Genomic DNA, 13465 nt, shown 5'->3' on the forward strand with positions numbered 1-13465 from the left:
ACACCTGCCCTCAGAAGTGCGGTTCCAACTGCAGGGAAGAGCAGGTCGTACGTACTGAATGTCCACCAAAAGCCAGGCACGATTCTAAGTCTTAAGGTTTCTAAGTGCGATGCATCCATCACGGGATCTTCTCCAAAATGCTTGGAAGTAAGTATTCTCATCATCCTTATTTTTAGGTGATCAACGGAGCCACAGGAAGGTTGAGTAACTTCACCAGGGTCACACAGGTACCAATGCAGAGCCGGGATCTGCATGTAGCCCTCTGACTTCAAGCTGATGGTCAGTCTCTGGTGGACAGGTATCCCTCTCCACAGTGACTGGTCACCCCAGTCCTCCCCGCTTAGCACCCTGTTTCCCTACTGAGCACTTCCACTCATTTGAGCACCCCCCCACCTTGTTCCACTTTCTCCCTACCACAAAATCTGAGAACAGATCTTTTCTAAACTTATACACCCCATCCCAACTCCATCCTGCCTGGTTCCAGGGCTGCCCCCTCCAGTCAGCCAGGTGAGAATGACTCCGCACTCAACCAGATGTTGTGATCCCTCCAAGTCATCACAAAATCCAAATTAAAATGTGCTCCCTTCCTTTCTCTATTCATTAGGCAATTTTAAAAATACCAATCAATACTAATTAATGAGTAGGGCATTCACAACCTCACACACTGCTAGAGGGGCTCTACGTTGGTGGACGTTTCCAAAGAAGTGACTTGGCAACACGCAACAAAACTGTTGGCACTGTCCATCCTCTGGGATCCTGTCTTTCAAATTTCTGAGAATCTGTCCTAAAAAAATAATACTAATGAGCAATGGTGAATGTGCCAGAAAGACCATAACAACATTTTCTATAATTGCAAAAAACTAAAATCAATCTAAATACTGAATCAGAAAAAGAATTAAATAAATGACATGACTTCATATTAATGGCATGAAGAAAAGCTCACAAGTCATTTTTTAAGTAAAAAGGCAATATCCAGAGCTATAAAAACGATTCTTCTATTTTGGAGATTTTATTTATTTATTTATCTATCTATCTATCTATCTATCTATCTATCTGAGAGAGAGAGAGCACGAGCAGGGACAGAGACAAAGGGAGAGGGAGAAGCAGGCTCCCCGATGAGCAGAGAGCCTGATGTGGGGCTTGATCCCAGGACCCTGAGATCATGACCTGAGCCTAAGGCAGATGCTTTACAGACTCAGCCACCCAGGTGCCCCTAGTTCCTCCATTTTGAATTAAAAAAATGTATGTACATGCACAGACAGACTTTTAACAATTTATACACACACACACTCACACGTATATATGAGAAAAGAGAGAGGATAACATAGGTGAACACAGCGTAGAGACTCATCCATATGCATCTCCACGGAGCACATGGAATGTATGTGTCTTACAAGCAGTTACTTCACCCAAATAACTCGCTACTAATTGATTGCTTAATGTTGGGTGGCTTTGATTTATCTCCTTTATTATTTTGTTTCTTCTATGTCTTCTCCTCAGAGCTTGACTTCGTTCATAGCCAGAAAACAGAATGATTATAGAAAGAAATTTGGACACGCCTATCGATGTCTTCACACCCATTTCGTTCCCTTCTGTCCTATGCAAACAGAGGTGCTTCTGGAAGCGAGCCTCTGCTCAGGTTGAAATGATTGCATCCGCAGGGGGCCGAGGCCTTGTAAGCAGCGAAAATAAGAGACTGCTCGGTGGTGCTGGAGTCTGATCTCCCGCCCACGCCCTCGTCCCTTGAAGGTGGGTTCCCTTTGATGTATTTGGCAGCTGTCCGTTTGGATCAGGAAGGCAGGGCCGTGCCGCTTTGTTCTCTCCCCACGCCGTGCTGGGGGTGTCTGTCCTGCTCACAGAAGACTCACAACTTGGAGAGATAGAGAGCCTGCCGACCGACACGCAGGCGATGTGAAACAGCGTAAGTGTATCTAGGTCGCGATGGTAATCAGATTGGACTTCCCAGGGTATAGATTTGCATTCTCGATATTGACCATAAAAGCTCTCCTCCTCCCTCTGTGTGTTTTTTTTTTTTTTTCCCCAGCGGCTGACATTGCAAGGCCCACTGTGAAGCCCACTAACAGAGCGCAGAGTCTTTCTTCCAGGCTCCCCCACTTCAGCAAAGAGGGGAGTGGGATACACGCGCCCCCTGGCGCCTAGTGTGATAGTCCTAGACCATACAAAGCCTGTGGGTCAGGGAAAGGTTCCTCTAGGAAAGCACGCTCGCTTGGCTCTACCTTCAAAGCCAGGTGAAGCACGCCCATGGGAGAAGGGCTCCACTTTTCAAAAATGTATTGTTATCCAGACTTACATGATGGGTAATTTTACATATCAGTTTCCCTGGGCCGTGGTACCCAGAGTTTGTCAACCATTATTCTGGATGTTTCTGGGAAGGTGTCTTCAGATGAGATTAGCATTTAAATCAATGGGCACTGAGGAAATCAGAGTGCTCTCCATAACGTGGGTGGGCCTCAACCAACCCGCTGAAGGCCCAAAGAGAAGGAAAGACCCACCCCTCCCCCCGAGTAAGAGAAGATTATCCAGCAGACAGAGTTTAGGTTCGTACTGGGACACTAGCCTTCTCCAGCCTGCCAGCCCACCGGGCATGTTACCCTTGTCAGCCAATTCCTTACAACAAACCTCTTTCTGTGTCTCTGTGTGTGTGTGTGTGTGTGTGTGTGTGTCCATCCCACTGGTTCTGTCTCTGGAGAACCTTCCCTAATACATCTTACCACACACTTTCTAGATTCCTTTGCTTTGTGTTCTTGGCAACCCTGCAGACCTGAATCTTAGACTGTAACTCGACTAACATTTTCCACAGACAGCATGGCTTCTGCATAGCCTGCTCCCGACCCGAGGCAGTCCCGATCTGCTCTTGCCCTGACCACTGCCCCCACCTTTGGTGCCTAACCTCAGCCACACCCTGTTTTCTCCTTCAGATACTTCCTCTTGCATAAAACAGGATGACACAGGAAGAGACACCAAAATAAATATTAAGTTCCTAGGAGCCAACTTAACACACAGTTGTCTAGAATACCCCTGTGTGTTCACACTTTCTATCGGCCATCAAATGATATGCTCAAATCCGTTACTTACTTGAGTCCAAGTACAGGGCCGCAGCGTGGAGAAGCGGATGTCTCACTCAGCCCAAGACCTGCAGCCCTTTCTGGGGCACCCCCCCCCCCATCAAGGAAGACAGAGGCAGCACATCCTGGAAAAGACAAGCTGGCCGCCCTTCTGAGGGCGAGAGGTCAGAGGAGAAGCACCTCTATAATAATAACTATGGATTCTTTTACATAAAACTTCGATACTTCAAGGATTTTCCAATGCTGACATTTTTTTGTCTTCACCACAGAGAAAGATTTTTTTGTTTGTTTGTTTTGTTCTGTTTTGTTTCTTGCACTTTGGTAGCTATAGTAACAACTGGATAAATTTTCGTGAGGATGAGCAGTTTAATTGTCCTAAAAATTGTGTATTGATTATAATAGTGATAGAACACAGCATGAATAACTAGATATTCACAAAAGGGATCGCTCTTCCAGGGCTTAACACTTAGGGAACAAAACAGAGCTTAAATGAGAGATTTTATTTCAAAAGTCATATTTGTGGTTTTTGCTCATTCAGTTAACAAATATATAATGAGTGTCTTCTGCATGTAACCAAAATAAATGTGCCTTCCCCAAGTCCGGCTGTCTTCACATCGTATATAAAACTGAGTCTTCAATAATGCAATCGAAAACTCATCCTCATCGTGTTCCACAGGATGCTTACGCAGAAAGGGGAGATGGGAGTGAGGATTTATAAAAAGGACACTTGACTAACATTCAAATCCTGCAGAGTCCTTGCCTTTCCAGGAATCAAGCAAAGCACCTAAATGAACTGTAATATCTTATTCAAGAGTATACTTCATAACTCGTCCTCGAGGGGAAATTTCATCAGAGCCTTGTTTATACTAACCGATACTCCTTGGCTGAATTAAATCTGAAACACGCTCCAGAATTCCAATACCTATTATGGATCTGAAACTGTAATAGTGCATACCACGCAAATACTAGTCTCCAACCTTACAGTCAATACATTCAAAGGGCCCATACAATTTATGTAACAAATTGCAGACTCAAAGAGGTCGCTCAGGTGTGAGATAAAGGATAATAAAAATGCATTACCTGATACAGCAGTTTTCCCTGGGATGCCCACAGGTCCTAAAGGGCAAGTTTGCACATAATTACAAATCAAAGAGTGCAGGGGACTCTGAATGCCTCCTCCCCCATCGCTTCTCCAGCTTGGCCCTATCTGAATACGATTGTGTCTCAGAAACAAGCACCCTGGGAAACATGGAAAACGAGGTCAGACAGACTTGGGGTTATATGGTAAGACGCAGAGTCAGAGGGTGTGGCTGAGTCATGGTGGCAACAACCTTACCCAGCACTGGCTGGGTAACCTGGCTCCCACTCCCATCAGCCTGGCCGCCATTCTTCCACTGAGCCCAGGGCATGTGTTCCAGATTCTCCTCCACCATCTTCCTAATAGCTCACCTCTCTCCTCTCATACGGCTCTTCTTCATGGCCCCTGCCTTTGACATCCCCAACTGTGCTTCATGGCAGGGCGTCCCTGCCCAGACGTCAATGGCATCCCCTCTGACAGGCCAGTCTCTCCCATTTTGAGGCTCATTTCCACACTACAGAGACTTCAAACTGACTCCAAGGAAAAATGGGCAGTGAGAAGCAGCAATGAATGGTACCTCAACAGAATGCTTTAGATAGGAGTTCTAGACAAGTAGTATTAAACTGGGTTCCCATGGAGCTCTGGGGTTAGACTCGGGAGCTCCAGGGCACTGAAAAATGTATCTTGACCTCCATCTCGCACCACGTGTTAGCCAGCGTTCTCCAGAGAAACAGAATAAATGAGATGTATGTATATACAGAAAGACATTTATTATTAGGAATTGGCTTGTGTGATTATGGAGGTTAGAGAGTTCAAAATCTGCAGGGCCAATGTGGCTCAAGATCCAGGAGAGCCAATGGTGTGGATGAAGTCTGAAGGCAGTCTGCTGGAAAACCCCCTTCGGCATGTGATACGATGAGTACTGGGTGTTATACAATGATGAATCACTGAGCACTGCACCTAAAACTAATTACGTACTATATGTTGGCTAATTTAATTTAAATTTAAAAAAAAAGAAAGAAAGAATATCCCTTCTTGCTCAAGAAGGCTGGTCATTTGGGTCCATTTGGCCTTCAACTGATTGGATGAGGCCCACCTATGCAATGAGAGCAATCTACTTAATCAAATTCACTGATTCACATGTTAATCCCATCCAAGAACAAATTAACCACCATGCATCATAATATTGCAGATCTCAAATTAAAAGATAATAAAGTTTAAAACAAAACAGAGAATACTCTGTTCTTGCCCTTGAGGTAGGGAAATATATCCAATAAGACACACACACAAACACACACAGTCTCATGCAAAATGAAAAAAATTAAAAAATTATTTTATACTACTGTACATTAAAATCAAGAATTTCCATTCCTCAAAAGACACCATTCAGACAGTGACAAGGCAACCCAGTGGATGGGAGAATATATTTGCAATCGATCTATCCAGTGGAGTATTCATATCCAGAAGATATTTTTAAAATATCTATGAATCAGTAAGAAAATGGCAGATAACCCTTTAGGACAAAATGGACAAATTACTTAACAGGCCTGACACAAAAGTGTTCTCTGACTGGCGTACAGACAGCACAGCACGATCATGCTACCAGGAGAGTGGGAATGAAGAAGGCTAACGATTCCTGGTTCGGAAAGTGTGTAGCGCAAAGCAAACCCCTACACAATGGGAATATAAATTGATATAACCGGTTTCGGAACCCCATTCGGTCTTTACAAGTGAGGTCGTAATAGGCATCCCTTGCGACACAGTCATTCAACCTCTCCATATGAATCCAACAGACAGGCAGCGCATCTGAACCAAAAGATTTGTGTAAGGGTGTTGATAGCAGCACTTTTCATATTATCCAAAAAAACTGGAAATAAGCCAAAGGCCTAATAGCAGAATGAAGAAATAAATGGTGGTATATTTCAATGAAAATAAAATGATCTACAGCCACACTGCATGTGGGTGAGTCTCCAAACATATATCTGAGAGGAGCCAACGCAAGAAGAGCAAGTACTGTATGATTCCATTTGTCGAAAGCTCAAAAGCCGGGAAGGCTAACCTGAGGCAGCAGATGTCCAGGACAAAGCTCTTGCCGGGGAGGGGCTTCTGGAAGCGTTCGTCGTCCTGTTGGAGCTGCAGATGTCATGGGTGGGTTCACTTCATGAAAACACACTGAACTGCATGCTGAAGACCCGTACATTTTTCTGAACCTATGCTCTGCTTAGGGTTTCCACAAAATTATCAACACAAGTGTTATAGAAGACTCAGGGCAATAAATGCTATGTCACTAGGGGTAAAAAGATAGCAAAAAATCTAAATTCAAGAGAGAGTACTACCATTGCTTCCCTGAAGCCCACTAGGTCTGTCATTCTGTCAGGGGGCACTTACGAGGGCAAGGAAAACCTGAATTAATTTGTATATACACAGACAAGGTGGGAGAGGCACCCTGTGTTGGTTCTGATAGGTGCTGACGGGTGAGTTCAAGTACTTCTTAGTTAAAAAAAAAAAAGTTCTATTTCATAACTCACTTTTACTTATTTTAATAAGGCAAAAAAAAAAAAACAACCCAACATTAATAATTTACGAATAAACCTTCCTGGGCATAAGAAAGTCTTCAATGTAGTTAATTTTTAAATGACATTCACAAATCACCTAATTGGGCCCCTGGGTGGCTCAGTGGGTGAAGCGTCTGCCTCGGGCTCAGGTCATGATCTCAGGGTCCTGGGATCGAGCCCCGCATCAGGCTCCCTGCTCAGCTGGAGGCAGGGGGTCTGCTTCTTCCTCCCCCTCTGCCCCTCCCCATTGCCCGTGCTCTCTCTCCTGCTCTGCTCTCTTTCTCAAATAAATACATAAAATCTTTTTTAAAAAAATAAGGGGATTCATACTTGTCCTTTGTGACAGGCTTATTTCACTCAGTGCAAGGCCTTGGGATTCATCCACACTACAGCAGGTGTCAAGGTGTCCTTTCTTTTGATACTGGAAAAAGCCCCATTGCATGGAAAGAACACATTTTGTTTCTCCAGTCATTCCTGGGTGGGCATTTGGGTTGTTTCTCCCTTTCCGCTGTTGTGACACATTTTCAATTTGAGGTTCTTCATGATTAGGTGAAGATGGCCACAAATTCCTGGACACTCTGTCCTTGGACACGTGGGATTGATGTCCCCTCCTGTGGAATCTAGGTGGGCTCTCGAGCCGCTCCGCTGATAGAGGAGAGCAGAAATGAAATGTGCTAGTACCCACGCCCACACTGAGCAAATGGACGGCTTCCCCTTCCTGCTCCGTCCGGGCTCACCAAGCTGCAGAGACCACATGTATGGAGGTGTCCTGTCCACAGCACCAGCCGAGCCCTGCTTTCCGGGCATCCCAGACCAGGCACCAGACAGGTGAAGAAAGACACCTGGGCCCTCCAGGCCAGCCCTTCAACCAGGTATAAAGGGAACCCCCGTCAGGGCCACCCAGAGCCCAAGAATCCCCAAGCTGAGCCATCCCCAAGTTCCTGGCCCATAAAATCTTTAGATATAATAAAACAGTTATCTAAAGTCACTAGGTTTTGGGGTAGTTGGTAATACAATAATAGACAACTGGAATATTTTTGGCTCCAAAGTGTCGGAAAATGCCTGCAGCCTTGCAGTGGGATCTCTCATGAAAGAAGGGACCTCAGACCTTTAAATACTGGAGGGAATCCACAGCAAGACAAAACCACCGCAGGGCAGACTGTGAAGTATCGGGTCAATCCCAGACAGGTTGGCAGGAGTATCCAGAGCACAAGAAACATTCTAGATGGCCCTATGTTCCTGATTCACTCACTCATCGAATAAAGTTGAATCAAACACATGTGATGGGCCAAGCATTGTGCTAAGCATTGGCTATTCCAGGTGGCTGAGTCACATAGCTGCCCTCACTTTTGCCAACCAGGATGCCACACACCTCAGCTCTGTCTTCTGCTAGTTCACCATCCCCCAACTCCTGGCTCCTTATTCCAGAATCAATGAGCATGCTCACAGCGGCACCATCTCACTGCAGCCCGGGACATTCTGGGGGCTATCCTGACAGGCTTGCGTGTGGCTCTAAGATCACACAGCTCTCCCAGACAAGAGCCATGTAGCCTATTCTCAAAAGAAAAGAAAAAGAAAAATGAAGATATAGCCAGGTAGTCCTTAAAAATAGGATCTTACAGTATTTTCTAATGACTTGTGTTGGGTTCATTTCAAGTGTATGGACTACGAGAAGTTATCCAGCGTGCATTTTAGAATTCACGAGAGAGACAGAAACTTACTGTGACTTCAGAGTCTAAGAGAACACAGTGAATTCAAAGGGAACACTGAGCAGAATACCAATAGCTCTTAGGAAAAAAAAATTCTGACTTTGCCCAAGAAGATATATGGAATCAATTGTTTTTAACAGGGTTTTGACTGCTTCCCAAGCTTGGCGCGATCAGTTTACCACGTTGAGGTTTGTCTTAGTTCAGAAGGGAGGCCAGTGAAGGCTTGCCAGGTGAGCTAGCTTTCCTGACAATGCACAGGTTCGTTCGGATGTCCCAAGTCCGCACCGCCTGGTTTTCCCTCTGGGGTTGTCATCCTGCTGCGAGCAAGGACGTCAGAGTATAGACTCAGCCTGCTATGTTTCGAGGCTTCTGGATGAAACTGCACAATGAGGAGACCCCTTCGCACCTGTGAATGACTGTTGAGAATTGGTCTTGCTGACATGAACAAGCCATGGGGCCACGGGAGAAATCCCCAAGACCTGACTTGCCCATGGAATCACAGCTTTCTCTTTTTTCCAGTCCTATTTGCTCAGCCCCGATGGAGACGCTTCTCCCTCATGTCTCGTATTGATGGTTCACGGGGAGAGGAGCCCTGTCAAGAGCTAAGCTCGTCCCACTCCACCTGACCCATTAACAGTGACTTGTATTTAGAATACCTAGAATGGGCCTAGAGACCCCCCATCCCCAGTACCCCAAATTCAAAAGAAGGGGCTAAGTCCCTCCTCCAAGCCCATCTCTGACAGCCCATTAGCCTGGCAGAACTCACACAACGGTGACAATAAGCTCTTTCTCACCCTGAATATCATCGCTGACCAGTGTTTGCAGATGCCCGCTGCCCCAGCCCTGCCACAAAAGATCCCCTCAGATACAGACGCAAACCCAAATTAAACTATACCCCAATCAGTCCCCCTCACTCCATGTGCACCTAATCAGCCCCTCCGCTGAGATCCCAGCATCCCTCCCAACAGAGTCTTTCCAAGTTATGAGAGGTAGATCTCTCCAAAAATAGGTTTGTGATTAATGTGCATAATTAGTAGAGGAAAGTGATCACTGACAATCCTTGGTTTGATTATTACATAAGGATGGTAATAACGACTTTTTTTCTTAACTGCTTAGTAACAGTCTCTAGACAGGTCCTTCAACTTGAAGGTGTAAGGATAAGAAGTTCCTGAAGACAGAAGTGTGAGGAAGATGGATTTAGACCCAAGGGTGCCCGAGGGTCAGTCTGGTGATCGCTAGCTATGGAAGCTGGCAACCTGGTCTCCGGGAACCACAGCCCCTCTTCCGTGAAGAGGAACACTGATATGCTTCTATCGAACGTGGTCATCAGGCTTAGGGATAATGGTCAGCCTAAAGCACGGTCACAGTGACTGAACCACAAGATGTAAGTTCGTTGTTAGTAATTGTAGCATTATCACTGCCAGACAAGTTTTTCTTAGGGTCCTGTTTCATCAACGGCCACAATCTGCATGTATCAGCAGAAGGATCAAAGGGTGACTGGGACTTTTATTAAGGAACGTGAGGTATGATTTCATCTAATTATGTTTTTCTTGCTACAGAAAGGGGTCCCATTAGGGCTGTAGCAATATTAGGCAGGCAGGGAGAGTAGAGTCCAGTTCCTAAAAGATCATCATCAAATACTCTGTAATGAATAAAAGACTCCGTGGGGGACGAAAGGAATCCACAAAGATTCGTAGTAAGATTCTGATTAGTAGTGAATGTTCCATCACGGAAGGCTAGTCCACCATGGGAAATTACTGCGTGCGGTTGGCAGAGAATGAGGAAGAAGTTTAGGGGCGAGAAGACGCTGCAATTCAAGCGTGTTCCTGTCTGCCTGCTTATTCCTGCACCTTAACCTGTGTCGGAAAGCCGGGCTGGACAGTTAGTGATGGACCTGAGGTTCTAATGCAGATAGCGTTCCCTGGAGCTACCAGCGCTGTGCGTGGAGTGAAGAAGGGACGAGACAGAGGCAGGCAGGCCTGGTGGCAGGTGCAGGTTGACCGAGCAGGGGCACCCCTAGGGCGCGGCCACAAGACACACAGGTCTCCGCTCCCACGCGATGGAATCTTTGTTGTTCCGCCACCGCGTTGTGGGCCTGAAACTAACGTGACATCGCAGCTCATCTATACTTGTCATAATTCTGGTTTTTTTCAAAGAGTGTTTATGGAGAGGTCTTGCCAGGGTTCAGCCCTGCTGGTCCAGCAGCCCAGGCGGTGACCAGCATGGCTTCCTGAGCAGTGGGCAGAGCCCACGGCCCGGACCCGGAGTGGGAGGCGCCTGTGACCCGGGAGGCTCCCAGCAACCTGCAGTCCGTCCTCCCGGGACCTCCAGCAGGGGAAGCACATGGATAATCTGGGAGAAGGCTTCAGGGTTTTGGCACAGAGGAGAGTTGTAGCGCACAGCCTAACACCTGTTTCACCCCCGTGGAGGAGGGGGCCAAGCATGGGTCCCCCAAAATGCCTAGTGCAGGACGAAGGAAGGAGAAAGGCGAGAATAGCAGGTGGCCGATGTGGAAGCACAGAAAACACTGAACGGGGAGCGAGCCCAGGGAAGCCTGTACCTTCACTGAAAATGTCAGCATCGGTTCTCCTCACTGCGGACGGACCGGCGTCTGTACTGTCCACGTGTGCGTGAGGCTGGAGAAGGACAGCTGAGGATGGGGACCAGGCATGCTCTTGGCGCCTGAGACCCCCCAACCCTGAAGCCCTTCGGATGCCCAAATCGATTTCCTATCAGAGTCCGCTTTTTGTGAGTCTACCTGAAAAGACTGCTTGAGAATACTGAACACATTGGGAGACACAGTAGGCTTGATTGGTGTGGCGGTATCAGTATTTCACATTTTTACCACTAAATGTTTATAAAGATTTTAGACTTCTGGTGCCAGACACTGTTTAACAAAATACATTATAATGAATACTTGGGGATGGTTCCCGTCTCTTTTCCCAAATAAATATTTACCCTGATTCATGCTCATATTAACACAAAGATTTTTCTCCCTCACAGTGCTAAACAACACGACTTGCCTCAAACAAGAATTCTTGTTTTTATCAACTCAAGCCATTGGGGGGAAATGTGTCTTTTTATTTAGCTTCTCAGGTGCTAATCAATTGCTAATTATCTTTAACCATATTGAACTGCTCCCACTGTTTTTGCCATATAGATTAATGAGTGACATTGTAGGGAGCACAATTTCATGCATTGAAAGGAACGGATTCATGCATTATTCACTCCACATAAATACATGCACTTTTATTTAGAACTTTCAAAGATCGCGAAAAAGAAACACTGAAGAGAGAGACAATCTGACAAAGGCAGGAATTGGGACAGGAAAATTAGTTTCAAAAGAAATGGAGAAAAATAGACCAATCTGCAGAGATGAAGCTGCTAGAAAGGAAGCGAGAACGTGAGGAAAAGCAAAACAAATGCCTCAGCGTGTGTCTTAGGCTCCCGACTACGCGTGCCAGGATGATGAACGGCTGAATCTTGAGTCATGTCCAGCGCCCCCTACTGGATCCCGGTGGGTATACACACACGCAAGTCCAGACACACAGGCCCTCCTCTGGTGTGATCCCGCATTGGCCCCATGCTCTCCAGCTTCCTACCCTAGGAACTGAGTCAATCCATTGCAGGCACCAGAAAATAGTTTTGCCTCAAATAAGAAAGGGTAAATGAAGACAAATGACCTCATGTAGGCCCTTTCCCCTGAATTCCCTTTTGTCTCCTACTTACCATCTAAGGAAGGTGAAGAAAGTTGATGCCAGCTCTCACCTGAGAATAAGCCCTGGGTCCTGTTGTGTCACAGAGAGAGGAGAAGAGGAAATCTAAAATGAGAATCCCAAGAAAAGTCTCCAAAAGAGCTGTGGTATAATAAAGAATAGAGTTGATCCTTTTCCCCAGTGCCCAGCAGAGTGCTTCAAAACCCCTTGGAATTTCCTGGGTAATAGTAGGGCTTTTGTTATGTTAATAAGGTGACTGGGCTTCCTTCCCCTAGATAGCTTCAAAAATGGGAGTTGTTTCCCAGAAAGACCCAGCACCTGAGTAAAGGGCTGGAACTTTGAGCCTCCCAACCCTCCTGGGAGGAGAGAGGATCTGGAGACTGAATTCAATCTAGTGGCCAATGATTCAGTCAATTAAATCCCATTAAAATCTTTGGACACCAAAGCTCAGTGAACTTCCTGATTCGTGACCACAGTGCTGTGTCCGGAGGGTGACGCACTCTGACTCCATGAGGACGGGAGCATGGGAGCTCTGTATCCAGGACTCTCTCAGAGTTTGCCCTGTGTGTCTCTTTCTGCATTCTTCTTAATAAAACCCTAATCCTAAGTATGGTGCTGTCCTGCCTGCATTCTCTCAGCTGTTCTGTGAAGCTAATGAACCTGACGAGGTGTCGGAACCATGAATTTGTAGCCAGTTGGTTGGAAGCACATATGGCCTGGGTACACCCAAGTACAGCTGGTCTCAGAGGTAAGGGGTAAGGACTGTATTGTTGAGGACTGAACCGTATATACGCTGGAGTCTGACACTCACTCTGCATTCTTAGTGTGGGAAGTGGATGGAAGTCCACCCACTTAGGGTGGAAACAGAAACAGAGCATGTCTTTCTTTCTTGTTCAGCTCTTCCCTTTGAAGAAGCCCCAGTATGTTCCTGACTTTGACCCCATGTGCCTCCAGCTCACGAGTGCAAGGAGATGGATGGCAAGACAGGGAGTTTCAGTTCTCTCAAAAGTAATAGTTTCAAACCTTTCATTTAGCAACAGGACCCTTTCAAATAGAGTCTTATGAAAACCCTAAAAAATAAAATAGATAAAAGCATCATTATTAATATTATTTTTAAATAATTTTCAATTTCTGGGGCGCCTGGGTGGCTTAGTCATTAAGCATCTGCCTTCGGCTCAGGGTGTAATCCCGGCGTTATGGGATCGAACCCCACATCAGGCTCCTCTGCTGGGAGCCTGCTTCTTCCTCTCGCACTCCCCCTGCTTGTGTTCCCTCTCTTCCTGGCCGTCTCTCTCTCTGTCAAATAAATAAATAAAATCTT

This window comes from Ailuropoda melanoleuca, chromosome 18 (genome assembly GCF_002007445.2).
Source record: "Ailuropoda melanoleuca isolate Jingjing chromosome 18, ASM200744v2, whole genome shotgun sequence".
In the NCBI taxonomy this organism is placed as follows: domain Eukaryota; kingdom Metazoa; phylum Chordata; class Mammalia; order Carnivora; family Ursidae; genus Ailuropoda; species Ailuropoda melanoleuca.